This window comes from Rutidosis leptorrhynchoides, chromosome 1 (genome assembly GCF_046630445.1).
Source record: "Rutidosis leptorrhynchoides isolate AG116_Rl617_1_P2 chromosome 1, CSIRO_AGI_Rlap_v1, whole genome shotgun sequence".
In the NCBI taxonomy this organism is placed as follows: domain Eukaryota; kingdom Viridiplantae; phylum Streptophyta; class Magnoliopsida; order Asterales; family Asteraceae; genus Rutidosis; species Rutidosis leptorrhynchoides.
The window spans coordinates 278414289-278431594 of record NC_092333.1 but is presented as its reverse complement, the minus strand read 5'-3'; the positions used below and the strand labels follow the sequence as shown (position 1 = coordinate 278431594).

The 17306-nt window shown below is 35.2% G+C and overlaps 1 non-coding gene across 1 annotated transcript; it reads left to right on the top strand.

The window, feature by feature from the left end:
• Window positions 1-16630: 16630 nt before the first annotated feature.
• Window positions 16631-16737, top strand: LOC139887307 (small nucleolar RNA R71). Its single transcript, XR_011773143.1, has one exon. It is a non-coding gene; the product is annotated as a small nucleolar RNA R71 (small nucleolar RNA).
• The last annotated feature ends 569 nt before the right edge of the window (window positions 16738-17306 follow it).

Genomic DNA, 17306 nt, shown 5'->3' with positions numbered 1-17306 from the left:
CCATTTGTTCCTTTCGTTCTGTTAACCCCTGGTCCGTAGACATCACACTTCGCCGCGCTATGACCATTTCTTTTACACTTGTTGCAAAATTTGGTGCAGAACCCCGAGTGATACTTTTCACACCTTTGGCATAGCTGCTTCTGATTGTTGTTGTTGTTGTTGCGGTTATTATTGTTGTTAAGATGATTGTTGTGGTTGTTGTTGTTGTTGTTGTTGTTGTTGTCGTTGTCGTTGTTGGGCCGTTTGTTGTAGTTGCGATTGATGTTGCGATTGTTAGGATAGTTGTTGCGATTATTGTTATAATTGCTGTTGTTGTTGTATTGGTGATTCTTATCACCGTTTTCCTCCCACTTTCTTTTGACTTGCTTCACATTGGCCTCTTCAGCAGTCTGTTCTTTAATTCTTTCTTCAATCTGGTTCACTAGTTTGTGAGCCATTCTACATGCCTGTTGTATGGAGGCGGGCTCGTGTGAACTTATATCTTCTTGGATTCTTTCCGGTAATCCTTTCACAAACGCGTCGATCTTCTCTTCCTCATCTTCGAATGCTCCCGGACACAATAGGCACAATTCTGTGAATCGTCTTTCGTACGTGGTGATATCAAATCCTTGGGTTCGTAACCCTCTAAGTTCTGTCTTGAGCTTATTGACCTCGGTTCTGGGACGGTACTTCTCGTTCATCAAGTGCTTGAATGCTGACCACGGTAGTGCGTACGCATCGTCTTGTCCCACTTGCTCTAGATAGGTATTCCACCATGTTAACGCAGAACCTGTGAAGGTATGCGTAGCGTACTTCACTTTGTCCTCTTCAGTACACTTACTTATGGCAAACACCGATTCAACCTTCTCGGTCCACCGCTTCAATCCGATCGGTCCTTCGGTTCCATCAAATTCCAAAGGTTTGCAGGCAGTGAATTCTTTGTAGGTGCATCCTACACGATTTCCTGTACTGCTAGATCCAAGGTTATTGTTGGTATGTAGCGCAGCCTGTACTGCGGCTATGTTTGAAGCTAGAAAAGTACGGAATTCCTCTTCATTCATATTCACGGTGTGTCGAGTAGTCGGTGCCATTTCCTTCAAAATAGTTAAATGGAACAAGTTAATCATACAGAATATTAAGAGTAGTTAATAGTATTTCGTAGCATAATATGAACTCATTTATAAAAGCTTTTTCTTCATATTAGCGTTTTATAAGTTTAAATTCGGGTAGTACCTACCCGTTAAGTTCATACTTAGTAGCTAATATACAATTCAACTACTACAATTCTATATGAAAAACTGATTATAATAATATTTCGCGTTCAAACTTTTATACAATATTTTACAAACTTACAATACCGCTTATTTTACATAAAGCATGAAATATAGCACACAATAACTTTGATACAAGATAGTTGTAAAGATAATTCTAGCTAGTACACAAGTCGTTCAGCAAAGGCAATAAAGACACGTAATTCATACGTCCAGAAACAAGTCATGCATTCTGGTTTTACTAGGACTACTTCCCATCCTTGGTCTTGTGCAACATAACCGTTATGGCCGTTGATAAGACAGCGTGTTGTAACGTCGTCAAAGGGACGAGGGTTACGTAATGTCCAACAGTCCCGTAACAATCTAAAAACCTCATTTCTTACCCCAATTACCGACTCCGTCACTTGTGGGAACGTTTTGTTTAATAGTTGTAGCCCGATGTTCTTGTTCTCACTTTGGTGAGAAGCGAACATTACTAATCCGTAAGCATAACATGCTTCTTTATGTTGCATGTTAGCCGCTTTTTCTAAATCACGAAGTCCAATATTCGGATATATTGAGTCATAATAATTTCTTAACCCATTGCGTAAAATAGCATTTGGGTTCCCCGCAATATATGCGTCAAAGTAAACACATCGTAACTTATGGGTTTCCCAATGTGATATCCCCCATCTTTCAAACGAAAGTCTCTTATAAACCAAGACATTCTTGGAACGTTCTTCGAATGTCTTACAAACTGATCTCGCCTTAAATAGTTGTGCCGAGGAATTCTGACCGACTCTAGACAAGATTTCATCAATCATGTCTCCGGGTAGGTCTCTTAAAATATTGGGTTGTCTATCCATTTTGCGTTTTTATACTGTAAAATAGACAAGAGTTAGATTCATAAAAAAAATACTTATTAATACAAGCAATTTTTACATATATCATAAAGCATAAGCACACTACATTACATATATTACACCACATGAATACAACTATCTTATTCCGACTCGCTTGTTTCTTCTTCTTCGGTTTTGGTTCGTTTTGCCAAGTTTCTAGGGATATATGATTTTCCCCTAATACGAGCCGTCGTTATCCACATTGGTTTAGAAAAACCTGGTGATTTAGAGGTTCCCGGGTCATTGTTACAACTTAAGGACTTCGGGGGTTGACAATACATATAAAGTTCATCGGGGTTGGAATTAGATTTCTCTATTTTTATGCCCTTTCCCTTATTATTTTCTTTTGCCTTTTTAAATTCAGTTGGGGTAATTTCTATAACATCATCGGAATTCTCGTCGGAATCCGATTCATCGGAGAATTGGTAATCCTCCCAATATTTTGCTTCCTTGGAGGAAACACCATTGACCATAATTAACCTTGGTCGGTTGGTTGAGGATTTTCTTTTACTTAACCGTTTTATTATTTCCCCCACCGGTTCTATTTCTTCATCCGGTTCCGATTCTTCTTCCGGTTCCGATTCTTCTTCCGGTTCCGACTCTTCTTCCGGTTCCTCTTCGGGAACTTGTGAATCAGTCCACGAATCATTCCAATTTACATTTGACTCTTCATTATTATTAGGTGAGTCAATGGGACTTGTTCTAGAGGTAGACATCTATCACATAATATCAAACGCGTTAAGAGATTAATATATCACATAATATTCACATGTTAAAAATATATAGTTTCCAACAAAATTTGTTAAGCAATCATTTTTCAAGTAAAGACGGTCGAAGTCCAGACTCACTAATGCATCCTAACAAACTCGATAAGACACACTAATGCAAAATTCTGGTTCTCTAAGACCAACGCTCGGATACCAACTGAAATGTCCCGTTCTTATTGATTAAAAACGTTCCATATTAATTGATTTCGTTGCGAGGTTTTGACCTCTATATGAGACGTTTTTCAAAGACTGCATTCATTTTTAAAACAAACCATAACCTTTATTTCATAAATAAAGGTTTAAAAAGCTTTACGTAGATTATCAAATAATGATAATCTAAAATATCCTGTTTACACACGACCATTACATAATGGTTTACAATACAAATATGTTACAACAAAATAAGTTTCTTGAATGCAGTTTTTACACAATATCATACAAGCATGGACTCCAAATCTCGTCCTTATTTAAGTATGCGACAGCGGAAGCTCTTAATAATCACCTGAGAATAAACATGCTTAAAACGTCAACAAAAAATGTTGGTGAGTTATAGGTTTAACCTATATATATCAAATCATAGTAATAGACCACAAGATTTCATATTTCAATACACATCCCATACATAGAGATAAAAATCATTCATATGGTGAACACCTGGTAACCGACATTAACAAGATGCATATATAAGAATATCCCCATCATTCCGGGACACCCTTCGGATATGATATAAATTTCGAAGTACTAAAGCATCCGGTACTTTGGATGGGGTTTGTTAAGCCCAATAGATCTATCTTTAGGATTCGCGTCAATTAGGGTGTCTGTTCCCAAATTCTTAGATTACCAGACTTAATAAAAAGGGGCATATTCGATTTTGATAATTCAACCATAGAATGTAGTTTCACGTACTTGTGTCTATTTTGTAAATCATTTATAAAACCTGCATGTATTCTCATCCCAAAAATATTAGATTTGAAAAGTGGGACTATAACTCACTTTCACAGATTTTTTACTTCGTCGGGAAGTAAGACTTGGCCACTGGTTGATTCACGAACCTATAACAATATATACATATATATCAAAGTATGTTCAAAATATATTTACAACACTTTTAATATATTTTGATGTTTTAAGTTTATTAAGTCAGCTGTCCTCGTTAGTAACCTACAACTAGTTGTCCACAGTTAGATGTACAGAAATAAATCGATAAATATTATCTTGAATCAATCCACGACCCAGTGTATACGTATCTCAGTATTGATCACAACTCAAACTAAATATATTTTGGAATCAACCTCAACCCTGTATAGCTAACTCCAACATTCACATATAGAGTGTCTATGGTTGTTCCGAAATATATATAGATGTGTCGACATGATAGGTCGAAACATTGTATACGTGTCTATGGTATCTCAAGATTACATAATATACAATACAAGTTGATTAAGTTATGGTTGGAATAGATTTGTTACCAATTTTCACGTAGCTAAAATGAGAAAAATTATCCAATCTTGTTTTACCCATAACTTCTTCATTTTAAATCCGTTTTGAGTGAATCAAATTGCTATGGTTTCATATTGAACTCTATTTTATGAATCTAAACAGAAAAGTATAGGTTTATAGTCGGAAAAATAAGTTACAAGTCGTTTTTGTAAAGGTAGTCATTTCAGTCGAAAGAACGACGTCTAGATGACTATTTTAGAAAACATACTTCCACTTTGAGTTTAACATAATTTTTGGATATAGTTTCATGTTCATAATAAAAATAATTTTCTCAGAATAACAACTTTTAAATCAAAGTTTATCATAGTTTTTAATTAACTAACCCAAAACAGTCCGCGGTGTTACTACGACGGCGTAAATCCGGTTTTACGGTGTTTTTCGTGTTTCCAGGTTTTAAATCATTAAGTTAGCATATCATATAGATATAGAACATGTGTTTAGTTGATTTTAAAAGTCAAGTTAGAAGGATTAATTTTTGTTTGCGAACAAGTTTAGAATTAACTAAACTATGTTCTAGTGATTACAAGTTTAAACCTTCGAATAAGATAGCTTTATATGTATGAATTGAATGATGTTATGAACATCATTACTACCTTAAGTTCCTTGGATAAACCTACTGGAAAAGAGAAAAATGGATCTAGCTTCAATGGATCCTTGGATGGCTCGAAGTTCTTGAAGCAGAATCATGACACGAAAACAAGTTCAAGTAAGATCATCACTTGAAATAAGATTGTTATAGTTATAGAAATTGAACCAAAGTTTGAATATGATTATTACCTTGTATTAGAATGATAACCTACTGTAAGAAACAAAGATTTCTTGAGGTTGGATGATCACTTTACAAGATTGGAAGTGAGCTAGCAAACTTGAAAGTATTCTTGATTTTATGAAACTAGAACTTTTGGAATTTATGAAGAACACTTAGAACTTGAAGATAGAACTTGAGAGAGATCAATTAGATGAAGAAAATTGAAGAATGAAAGTGTTTGTAGGTGTTTTTGGTCGTTGGTGTATGGATTAGATATAAAGGATATGTAATTTTGTTTTCATGTAAATAAGTCATGAATGATTACTCATATTTTTGTAATTTTATGAGATATTTCATGCTAGTTGCCAAATGATGGTTCCCACATGTGTTAGGTGACTCACATGGGCTGCTAAGAGCTGATCATTGGAGTGTATATACCAATATTACATACATCTAAAAGCTGTGTATTGTACGAGTACGAATACGGGTGCATACGAGTAGAATTGTTGATGAAACTGAACGAGGATGTAATTGTAAGCATTTTTGTTAAGTAGAAGTATTTTGATAAGTGTATTGAAGTCTTTCAAAAGTGTATAAATACATATTAAAACACTACATGTATATACATTTTAACTGAGTCGTTAAGTCATCGTTAGTCGTTACATGTAAGTGTTGTTTTTAAACCTTTAGGTTAACGGTCTTGTTAAATGTTGTTAACCCAATGTTTATAATATCAAATGAGATTTTAAATTATTATATTATCATGATATTATCATGTATGAATATCTCTTAATATGATATATATACATTAAATGTCTTTACAACGATAATCGTTACATATATGTCTCGTTTAAAAATCATTAAGTTAGTAGTCTTGTTTTTACATATGTAGTTCATTGTTAATATACTTAATGATATGTTTACTTATCATAGTATCATGTTAACTATATATATATCCATATATATGTCATCATATAGTTTTTACAAGTTTTAACGTTCGTGAATCACCGGTCAACTTGGGTGGTCAATTGTCTATATGAAACCTATTTCAATTAATCAAGTCTTAACAAGTTTGATTGCTTAACATGTTGGAAACATTTAATCATGTAAATATCAATCTCAGTTAATATATATAAACATGGAAAAGTTCGGGTCACTACATAACGGGACCTAAGTAGACGGGGCCGTCAATGATGATTTTGTCGGGTTGCTACAGCCCTCATATCATACTTTAATCTCAGCAACTTTCCTCTTCATAATCAAGGTAAAATAATTCTCAAAATCCTTGTTCAATTCCTTGTATAGTTGCTATCTTATTATACTTATAAAACTTGTAAAAACAAGAACTTGTTTTGGTGAACACCAAGCTTGTTTGAAAAACTAATATAATCTTTCTAACTTAACTCTAATAACACTTATTTATATCTATTATGATGTTATATTAAGTTAATATAAGAACTTATAACTTGTACATATGAAGAACACCTTGAAACTTAACATATATTCTTTAATCTCCATTCGGTAAAAAGCGGGCTGTTTTGGGTTGGGAATTAAAAACCTATCTCAGACTTTGTGTTCGAGGCTAAGACTTTGAAAATATGTTAATATATGTAAATAAGACTTCCAATATTTTTTTCATGATTTTAGACAAAGTGGAAGTATTTTATCAAAAATCATATATTGGGTGGATGCCGGGATTTTTCTAAATCTGTCCACCGACATAAAAAGAGGGTAAAGCTCTAAATATTACTACTTGGGATGAACTTTTTGAATTGGTTTTGTAAAATTTACTTCTTAATGAATCCATAGCAATTTGATTCACTTTAAACGGAGTTGTAATGAATATTTGGCGAGCAAAACAAAATCTGCTAAAATTAACGTTGTATGGACGAAATTTATATTATAAAAACTATATTAACCATATCCTTGTTAACTTTTCCTATATCCTATATATATTTGGACATGTTATCAGTACTATAACAAAATATTATAATCTTGGTTAATTCTGTGATTGTATATATGTATAATAATATTATTGGTACATCCTAACACAATAAGTATACAATACGTTTTGATAAATCCTAAGACAATACGTACACAATACATCTTAGTTAATTGTAAGACAATATGTATACAATATGTCTCTGGGTTGATGCAAAGATAATACGTATACAATACGTCGTGAGGTAATTCTAAGATTATATATATATATATATATATATATATATATACCGATTATTGGACTGTTGGATTTTTCGGACTATTTTGGACTACTAACAAAGGACTACTAACAATGGACTACTAACATAAAATGTTAAAAATTATTATATAAGTATTCTATGAACTTGCTTTATTTTATTCATATGTCGTATTATTATCTGAATCGTTATTATTGTTATAGGTTCGTGAATCCAAGGACGCCGGTAATATTTTTAATAAGTTGAAAACTTATTATTAATATACTTTTACTACTGTGAGTATATAGTCCCATTTTTAAACTCTACAAATATTTTGGGATGAGAATACATGCATTTTATGTTTTACGCCATAGACACAAGTACTTAAAATATATTCTACGTTGAGTTGTACCACTTTGCATATCTTCCCTAATAGCTTGGTAACTAATATTTACATGTTGTAAGAACATGTATACGCGAATCCTATGGATAGATCTATCAGGTTTGACAACCCCAACCGGGCTAGTCGCTCTAGTATCGTAAACGATTGCATAGTACTTCGTTTTTACTACACTTGGTACAATGTAGGGAGATTTCATAATAAAGGGAATATGCCACATTAATCGTTAAGTATGGTTACCGAAGCGCTCAACAACTTATAGAATACTTTTATACACTTGCGAGTATACATATATTTATAACTATGAAATCTTGTGGTCTATATTTATATCGATGATAAACCTATATATCTCACCAACCTTTGTGTTGACTGTTTACGCATGTTTATTCTCAGGTCCTTAAGAAAGTCTTCCGCTGTTGCATTATCTGAGCAAGCTGTGCTTGGAGTCTCATACTTTTATTTAAATAAAGTGTTGCATTCAATAAAACCTTTGTCATGTATTATATTCGACTGTTACGTCACGTGTGTAGTATTTGAAAACCGATGTATTTTGAGGATTATTTCTTAAATAATCGCCCACTTGTTTAAAACATGCATTATGTATAATAATGATGTGCTTTTTATGAAACGAATGCAATATTTTCTAAAACGTATCATATAGAGGTCAAATACCTCGCTATGGGACCAATGAGAACGTACTGCGTTTATAGTAATATGGACGGGTCGTTTCACGTTTCAATTTTATTTTTATTTTTAATTTTATTTTTTTAAAACTTTTTTCCTACTTATTGGCCGGAGGTCTACTCGGAAGCAATCTCTCTATCCGTCGAATAGAGAGATGGATGACTTTATCTACGTTTGAGAGTGTTTTCACTTTGGGTGGAGAAATAACTTGTCTTTATTCTCGGATAGGGAAATGATTGTCTACATCTCACCTCCCCCATACACCACTTATGTGGTATTGGGTTTTGTTGTTGTTTTTGTTATTTTATCATCATTAAGCAAGGGATGATTATTGAGAAAGATTGTATCAATATAATTTTCATACATATTATTAGATCTGATGAGATAATATGCCTATCCATATCATTCTATACAAAACTAAATTCTAAATATGAATTAAAAACTTAACCAATTGTGTAAGTAGGCGTCACCAAATACGTACAGATTAAACTTGTCAACTACTCCCAAATTAACAAGTGCAAACATCAGAATCTTTACTGATTTTAGTGCATACCACTCACTCGACTTAAATAAATACAGGCCTGTTGCTATTGGACTTATTCCGATTAAAAAGTCATTTACTACCAAATTCGGCCACTATTTGTTTAGGGCTTGTTTTTGGATGGCATTAACTTCATGTGATCTCCAACAAGAAACATAACACCAAATGAACTCTGTTCATTAGTTATTTTGTGGTGGTTTATAAATTTATGGACGGGTCCATGTAATATTTACGGATCACTTGGAAGTAGATTTTTTTTATAAAATAGTAATTTTATTAAACTCTTTTGTAAAAATAGAAATTTTAAAAAATTCGTTACGAAAATGGTAAAACTGAAGTTCCAAACTTCGAATTTGGCAAAACCGAAGTTTGGAACTTCGGTTTTAGGTGAGGTGTCAGTAGAAAACCAAAACCGAAGTTTGGAGCTTTGGTTTTGGTCAAATCCGAAGTTCCAAACTTCGGTTTAGGGTTTTCTGTATTTTTAAACCTTTAATTTACTTAAATAACTTAGATTTGATAGTTTTTATACTACTATTACCTTAAAATCAATAATAACATTACAAACAATATAATATTAATAGTAGTAAGATGTAAATACAAATTTTGTGAACAACACTTTTATTAATATCAAAATCACAGTTACATTTTTTTGAAAATAAAAAATACATAATTAAAAACAAAAACAACACATACAACACATATAAATTAAACACATAATTAAATTAGATGCAATGGAAGAGGTTGATTTTTCACAATTGCTTCGTTTTTTATTAAATTCCATTCATCTTCCTCGCAAAGATGTTCGAATTTTCCTTTACCTTCATTCCAAAACATCACGCACGAGTGTTCTACCGTAATGTTTTCTTTCAGCCACTCAAACACCTTTGAAATTGTCCATTGACTAACATCCACATTTTGAAAGTACTTATATTTGTACCCATAGTAAAACTTGAATTCTGGTGAAAACTGACCATTCCAATACACATTAATCTGAACAAGAGTTGGTGACATGTTTACAAATTTAAAATTTAGGTTTGAAGAAGAAGGTGATACATCCGTTTCTTGTAACAGATGTCGGTTTATATAGAGTAGTTTATAACGGAAACCCGGCATTTTAAAATTCGGTTTCAGTAAAAGCTGCCGAACAGTAAAAGGTAACAATAAAAGGTAATAGGTAATAGTCTAGTACCTGAGAAATCGAAGTTTCAAACATCGGTTTTGCATGCTTTTTCTGAAAGGTCTGAAACCGAACTTTAAAACTTCGGATTATTTGTAGATTTACGATTATAAAAGTGAATTTTGATTGTTTCATAAACACATAACAAAAATGGATCCGAAATACGTACCAATTGACGTGTATCATGGTTGTGATTTTGAATGGAATGATGGCAAAACGGAACTCTCTAAAGTGCCTAAAATGACGTTTGATAACGTAGAAGTTCGGGGCTTTAATATGGAGAAGTTGAATGAGTTTCTTCGAGAAAAGCTAGCAAAGAATCCACGTTCAATGGACCATACTACTACAAACCAGGATTTGCTGAGCCCGAAGCAATGTGCTATGATGAAGAATGGTATACATTAGTAGGAAAAGCGTGTATACTTTCAGAAAATATAGAGTTGTATGTTTTATTTGGAGATTTTGAAGACGCACTTGAGTTCGATACGATGTATGATAGTCATGGTGAATACTATTATGCACCTAGAACTTTTAATAAATTAAAGTTACTTGTAATAGATTAATACTTGAATAAGATTAGTAACGTGCAATTTCATAATTTCAACAATACTTTTTTATTCATAAACATAATTAGCGATTACAACAAATAAAGTACAACAAATTACTACTGAAAACCTATGGCATTCTAGTAGTTGGACAGGTATTCCTGCTGTGACCTTCAGCCCTGCATATACCACACTTTAGTTTTTGCTTTTCACGTTCATCCATCTAGTTCTTAATACGTTTGATTACTTCATCCCCCTGTGCTTAATCAATCTTGATGGATCGGCCATAATGTTCCATTGTATATGTGCCCAGTAGCTCGTGTCTCTTAGTGGATTAAAATAATGGCTATATTTCTCTCTTCATGTAGGAGTTATGTACTTTTTACTGATGCATTTATTTATATCCTCGTTTAGATGGCTACACACGGAAATGCCATGAGAGCAAGGTAATCTTTGGTGTTGCCAAATTCCACATGAACAACTTTTCTCTTTAAACTCCACTGTGTAATCGGTGCCACCGTCACCACTTCTTTGATAAGTTGACTGAACCTTGAACACATCTTGTTGTTCGTTATAACATGTTGTTTTGTATCTTTGAGCTCTTTTTGCCTGTTCGTTAAAGATGTTAAACATGTTCTTGGACAGTGGTGAATTACATTGTCTTGCATCTCGACTTTGATTGTAGAAGTGTTGTCTGGTAATCAAATGTATATTCAATACACGCTTTGATCGGCATCATTCGGGCATGACGAAACACATTGTTGAGGGACTCAACAATATTTGTCGTTGTGTTACCCCAACGACTCCTCAGTCTGTCCCTATACATAGTCCACTTGCCTAAATCAGCATCATGCAAATATTGCCAAGCCTCAATACTAGCTTGTTTGATGGCTTTAAGGGAATTCTTGTACAATATTTGATTTGTTGTTGAACCGACTGTCCAACACAAGTGTTTGAGCGATTTTACTTTAGTATACACGTACAACTAGTAGTTCAACTAGTATACGCGTACAACAAATTGCTACCAGTAGTTAGAATACTCGTACAACTAGTAGCACATATTATTTCGACATAAATATTTAACTAGTGAAAATGATTGATAATTAGCAGTTCAATATTTTTAAAACCTAGACAAGTTATAATGGTGATAATGTTGTCTGTTATTAGTGAGTAGTGGTCTTCACTGACTGACTAAAAACATCACATATTTCAATTTCTACTCAAAATAACAAAATACGAACTTGATAGATAATACAGTCGAAAATTTATTTATTACTCCATAAGTCAATTTATTTATTACTCCATAAGTCGGTGGATACATAGCAACAAATATAGCCCAAAAAAACTCCTATAATTTCAGTAGCGGTACTAAACCCGGTAAATACCGTTACCGAAACGAAAGTACCGTATTTTAAAATTTTGAATATTCAAGTACCGAATACCGTACCGATTGTAGTGGTATGGTACCGGTTCGGTACGGTACGAATACGGTATCGTTAATTCGGGTACTAATGCTCACCCCTACCTTGCGCCTCGTTAAACAGAAGATGCAAGGTTCACCTTCCGCCCTTGCGCAAATGTTTCTAACTTTACTGTTGTTTGTACAGGATAATTGTCCAAAGAAGAAACGACCTTTTCGTACTTTGCAACCCACTGATATTGAGAGTGGTTGTCAATGGTTGATAAAAAGTTGCCAATACTTTGAAGGGGCGGAAGTTGATGAGGAAGTTGAAGAACCTGTTGAAGATGAACTGTATTTTGAGGAACATGGTGGTGGAGAACAACAGTCTCAATCTCAATCTCAATCTCAAACTCAATCTCAATCTCAAACAGCCATATCTACTGATGCAATGAAATTATACAATTCTTTGGTGAAACGAATAGATAGGCAAGAAAAATAGTTGCAAGAGTGTAGAAAATAAATAACTGATCACGAGAAACGTATATCTGAACAAGAGAAACGATTATCAGAACAAGAACAAGAACAAGAACAACATCAAGATGAGGCCTTTCTTGGTCGATCCTTCTTAGACAATGAAAACAACAAATCAGCTCCACGGATCAGACGTGGAATGAGAGATCGACAAACCAACACGTGTACTAAGCTCCCCTTTCACAACACCGGGCTACAAAAGACCAATCAAGAAGGTAAGCCTGTAACTACAGTTTTTTTTATTTTTTACTTGCAATTTTTTATATTATTTTTTGTAACTTAACAGGCTAATTTTGTTTAAAAAAAATTAGGCTCAAGGTCATATCTTGCGGCCTTGTACATGCTTGACCAACAAGGCGCAAGGTAAAATCCTGCGACCTTGCACCTCGGTGACGAATGTGGCGCAAGTTCTATACTTGCGTCTTTGTGCTTAGTTAAAAAGTGTGCCGCAAGGCCTAGTTTGCGTCTTTGCGTTAGGCGCAAGATGTACCTTGCGCCCTTGCGCCATATTGACTGACTCTTTGTTATCAAAGCTGTCAGATGATGTTGCTAAGAAAGTGAAAAGGGTGAAGGTGTCTGAGGCTGAAGAGGTAGTTAATCTAGATACTGAAGAACAAGAAAAAGTAGAGTCTCACCCTAATGTTCAAGAAACTATTGTTGATAAGGCTCCGATTGTGAAAAAGCGTAAAAGGTCACAAAAGGATTGGGTTAATGATGAGGAAGTTTCGTCGATGGTAGACAAACTAGTAAATGATCAAGGAACTCTATAACCACCACCACCAACTGCTTGGAGAGATGGTAGAAAGCACGTTGGCCCTTCAAAAGATCCGAAGAGTATAGCAGAAAATAAGCAAGAAACGCGGTGCATTTTCATTTATCAGAATGAACAATTTATATACCTCACACCTAAGTTTTGGATCAGGTTACTTGGTCTTGAATATTCTAGTTACTTAGAAAACTTAGTAAGTTTCTTCTTTATTTTTTTAATTCTTGAAAAACTCAGTTAATGTCTAACATATTGATGGATGAGCTACACTTATGTTGAGATATCGTCAGAGGGTTCTCCCCCGAGCAAGCCAGTATTACACTCATGTTTTCCCGATAGACTCGTTTGCTTGTAGGTCTCAATGGACTGTGATGCCATTAGGTTTCCTTTATGGGCTTCCAGGGTCTTTTTATGATGATACACAAAAGGAGGTAGAGAAACGGAAAGAAGCGGAGAAAAATGGAGAAGTAGCCATCACAAAGGAGAATCCTCCTGATTATATGTATCGGATTGGACTAGGGGATGGTAGTGATGAGCTATATCCATCTTGGTCCTATTGTGATAAGGCCTGTTTTAATTCCCCCTTTATATTTTAAGATTGTGATGTCCTGGAACAGGCGCAAGGTTCAGTCTTGCGACCTTGCGCTTGATGGTTAAGACCAGGTGCAAGGTGTTCCTTGAGCCCTTGTGCATGGTGTTTGACCTGGTAGTAAGCCTGCTTGCGCTATGTGTATAAATCAGGCACAAAGTCTGGTCTTGCAGCCTTGCGCCTGGTTTTGTGAATGGGAGCAAGCTGGCTTGCGCTGTTTGTAGTGGTAAGGCGCAAGGGTATCTTGCGCCTAGCACAAGGTATGTTCTTGCGTCCTTGCGGCTATCTCAGTTTGACTAATATTGTGTTTAATTTTGCAGATTTTGATCCCCGTTCACTTTTTAGATGCTGATCACTTTATTCTCCTTGTGTTGACCTTGGAAGACCAGAAGATATGGGTGTATGATAGTTTACCCGGTATTGCAGACTAAGAATTGGCCAAGCTCACCAAAGATCTGGGAGATCAATTGCCTATATACTTGAAAGCAATTGACTACTTTAACCAAAATCAAGACTTCCAAATTGTCGATTACTTGGAAAACAAGGAGAGTATAGAGTTCATGACCGAGGCAGCACCAGTCGTGCCAGTGCAGAGTGGTGGTAATGGGGACTGTGGTGTTTGGGTGTGCATCCATATGGAGAGGGTGATCATTGGGTGGGATGAAATTCCCAACATTGGAGATCCTAAAAAGGCTGCAGACGACTACAAACTGAGAATGGCCAAGACCTTCTTTTGTGCACGATTTGATACCCAGGAAATGCCACCACCAAGCCCACCGAAAGAAAAAGTTGGTAAATGAGGTTATATTTAAAACTGTAAGTTGTATTTAAAACTGTATATGTTGTAAATTGTATATATAGTAAAAAACTGTATTTTCTGCAGGCGCAAGGTAGATAATTTGACCTTGCGACCTTGCGCCTCTGATATTGCTCCATTTATATATATATTTTATTTCACGATATCCACCTCACTTTCCTCGGTTTATGACTATCTTGGAGCCTATTTTATGTGCTATTGAGCTAAATGGTAAATTTGGATTTGGTGTAAAATTGACCAAATCTTGGGCAAAATTGGCTAAGGAAATGGAAAGTGCAGAATCAGCATCAAAAGAGCCGCTCCTCAATCAAGAGCGCCTCTCATGTGAGCCAAAAGCGCCGCACTAACTGAAAAAGCGACGTTCTCATGCACATTTCAGCTCCATTTTCCTCCAGTGAGTAGAATCGTCGTCCCTACAGTGAAAAGCGTGGCTCCTATTCAACCAAAAGTTTCGCTCCTCAACAAAAGCGTCATCCCTGTTTAGAGCTAAAAGCGGCGTTCCTGATCAAAAGCGCCGCTCCTCATTAAAGCCAAAAGCGCCGCTCCTGCCCAAAAGCGGCGCTCCTGTCGCTGTTTCAGCCCAGATTTCAGCACTATAAAAGGAACGAGATTAAGTCATTTTTCATATGCATCTTTAGAGAGCAGCTGCTTAAGGTCCTAATTTCACATACAAAACCCTAATTTCATCATCCATTAGTGTTTAAGGGTGGATTCAAGGAAGCTAGCTCAAGATTCATCATTGTTTAGCTTAGATCTTCATCTTCTTTACATTTTGGGTTGTAATCTTCACTTTACTTTTCATATTTTGCATTGATTACTTGAATAACTTGAAGATGATGATGATTTACATTTCTATGCTTATTATTAGTTTAATTTTAGCTATGATTGGCTAAATCTCTTGTGTCTGCTTATCTATGAATCTCTAATGCTAGTGTTTGCCCCAAATCAATTGATTATTGTTGTTTGAATGAATTACATGATCATGTGTTGTTGAGTTAGCTAAAGATCCATTTCTATGAGTTTGTTTTAGGCTTGACTTTGATTACATATGTTATGTAGCTCTCTTAGTGATTCGAGAAGTGAATCAATATGTGCTTCAACACCTTGGGTGATCTAGACAACTAGCTTAGGAATTGTAAGTGATTGTGTTCTTGATCTAGGTTGGTTTTCAATTGGCCTCTAGTCAGCATAGTAATGCCGATTATCTTGAATAAATTGTGTTTGAGATTCAACTAGCTTGAATACCACGTCTTCCATATTTGACTTTTTCTCTTCAGTTTGTTGTTGTGGTTTATATAAGCCAGGTCTTTGTTGATTGAAAGTGTTGTTTTGAGTTGGTTGGTTATTCGGACCTTGTTGGTTATACCAGTTATTTTCGGGTCCTTTTGGATTGTAAAGAATGTTTTGATTTCGATTAAAGTTTAGCTTTGGCGGTTGATAATTATTTTGATAATTATTTCCCGGCCTTTGGTTCATATAGGAAACATTCTCTCGTTGTTCCATCGTTAGTTCAATGTGACAATCTTTCAATAAGTGTGGTCCACCGCATTGCTCACAAATGATTCGTATTGCGTGAATATCTTTATTCATCTTTTCCATTCGTCTTTCGAAAGCATCTATTTTTGCGGAAACAGAATCAAAGTCATGGCTAGAATCGGCTCTAGCCGCTTTAGATGATCGAAAGATATCTTTTTCTTGATGCCACTCATGTGAGTGGGAGGCTGTGTTATCAATAATTTTGTAAGCTTCAGTTGCGGTTTTCTTCATAATGGATCCACCGGCTGTTATGTCGATGTCTTTTCGTGTAGCAACGTTGACACCTTGGTAGAATATTTGTACTATTTGGTAAGTGTCTAAACCGTGTTGAGGACATCCTCTCAACATCCTTCCGAATCTTGTCCACGCCTCATATAATGTTTCATTTGGCTTTTGTGTGAACGTAACAATTTCTCCTTGAAGTCTCACGGCTTTAGATGCCGGAAAGAATCTTTGAAGAAATTTTTCAACTAAGACATCCCATGTGTCAATCGCCCCTTCAGGTAACGATTCTAACCAATCTTTGGCTTCTCCCTTTAAAGTCCAGGGAAATAACATGAGATAAATTTGCTCATCTTCCACTTCTCTGATTTTAAATAGAGTACAGATCCTATTAAAGGTTCGAAGATGTTCGTTTGGATCTTCTTTTGCCGTACCACCGAATTGGCATTGATTAGTTACCATGTGTAGGATTTGTCCTTTAATTTCATAATCTGGAGCATTAACTTCTGGCTTAATAATGGCGTGACCTTGGCCCGTGCGTGTAGCTCTCATTCGGTCTTCCATACTTAGAGGTTCTAGATTTTCCATGATTGGAAGTGTTGTATCTGAATCACTAGAGGTTTCTGATTTAATGGTTTCTTCCTCAACAATCTCTGTTTGAATGATTGGCGGTTCCGGAGGAATGATTAATTGATCAGGGTCTCGGAATTGTCCTTGAATATCCTCCGGGTTCTTAGTTGTGAAGTCGGGTTCAAAAGATGGATTGTCGGAAA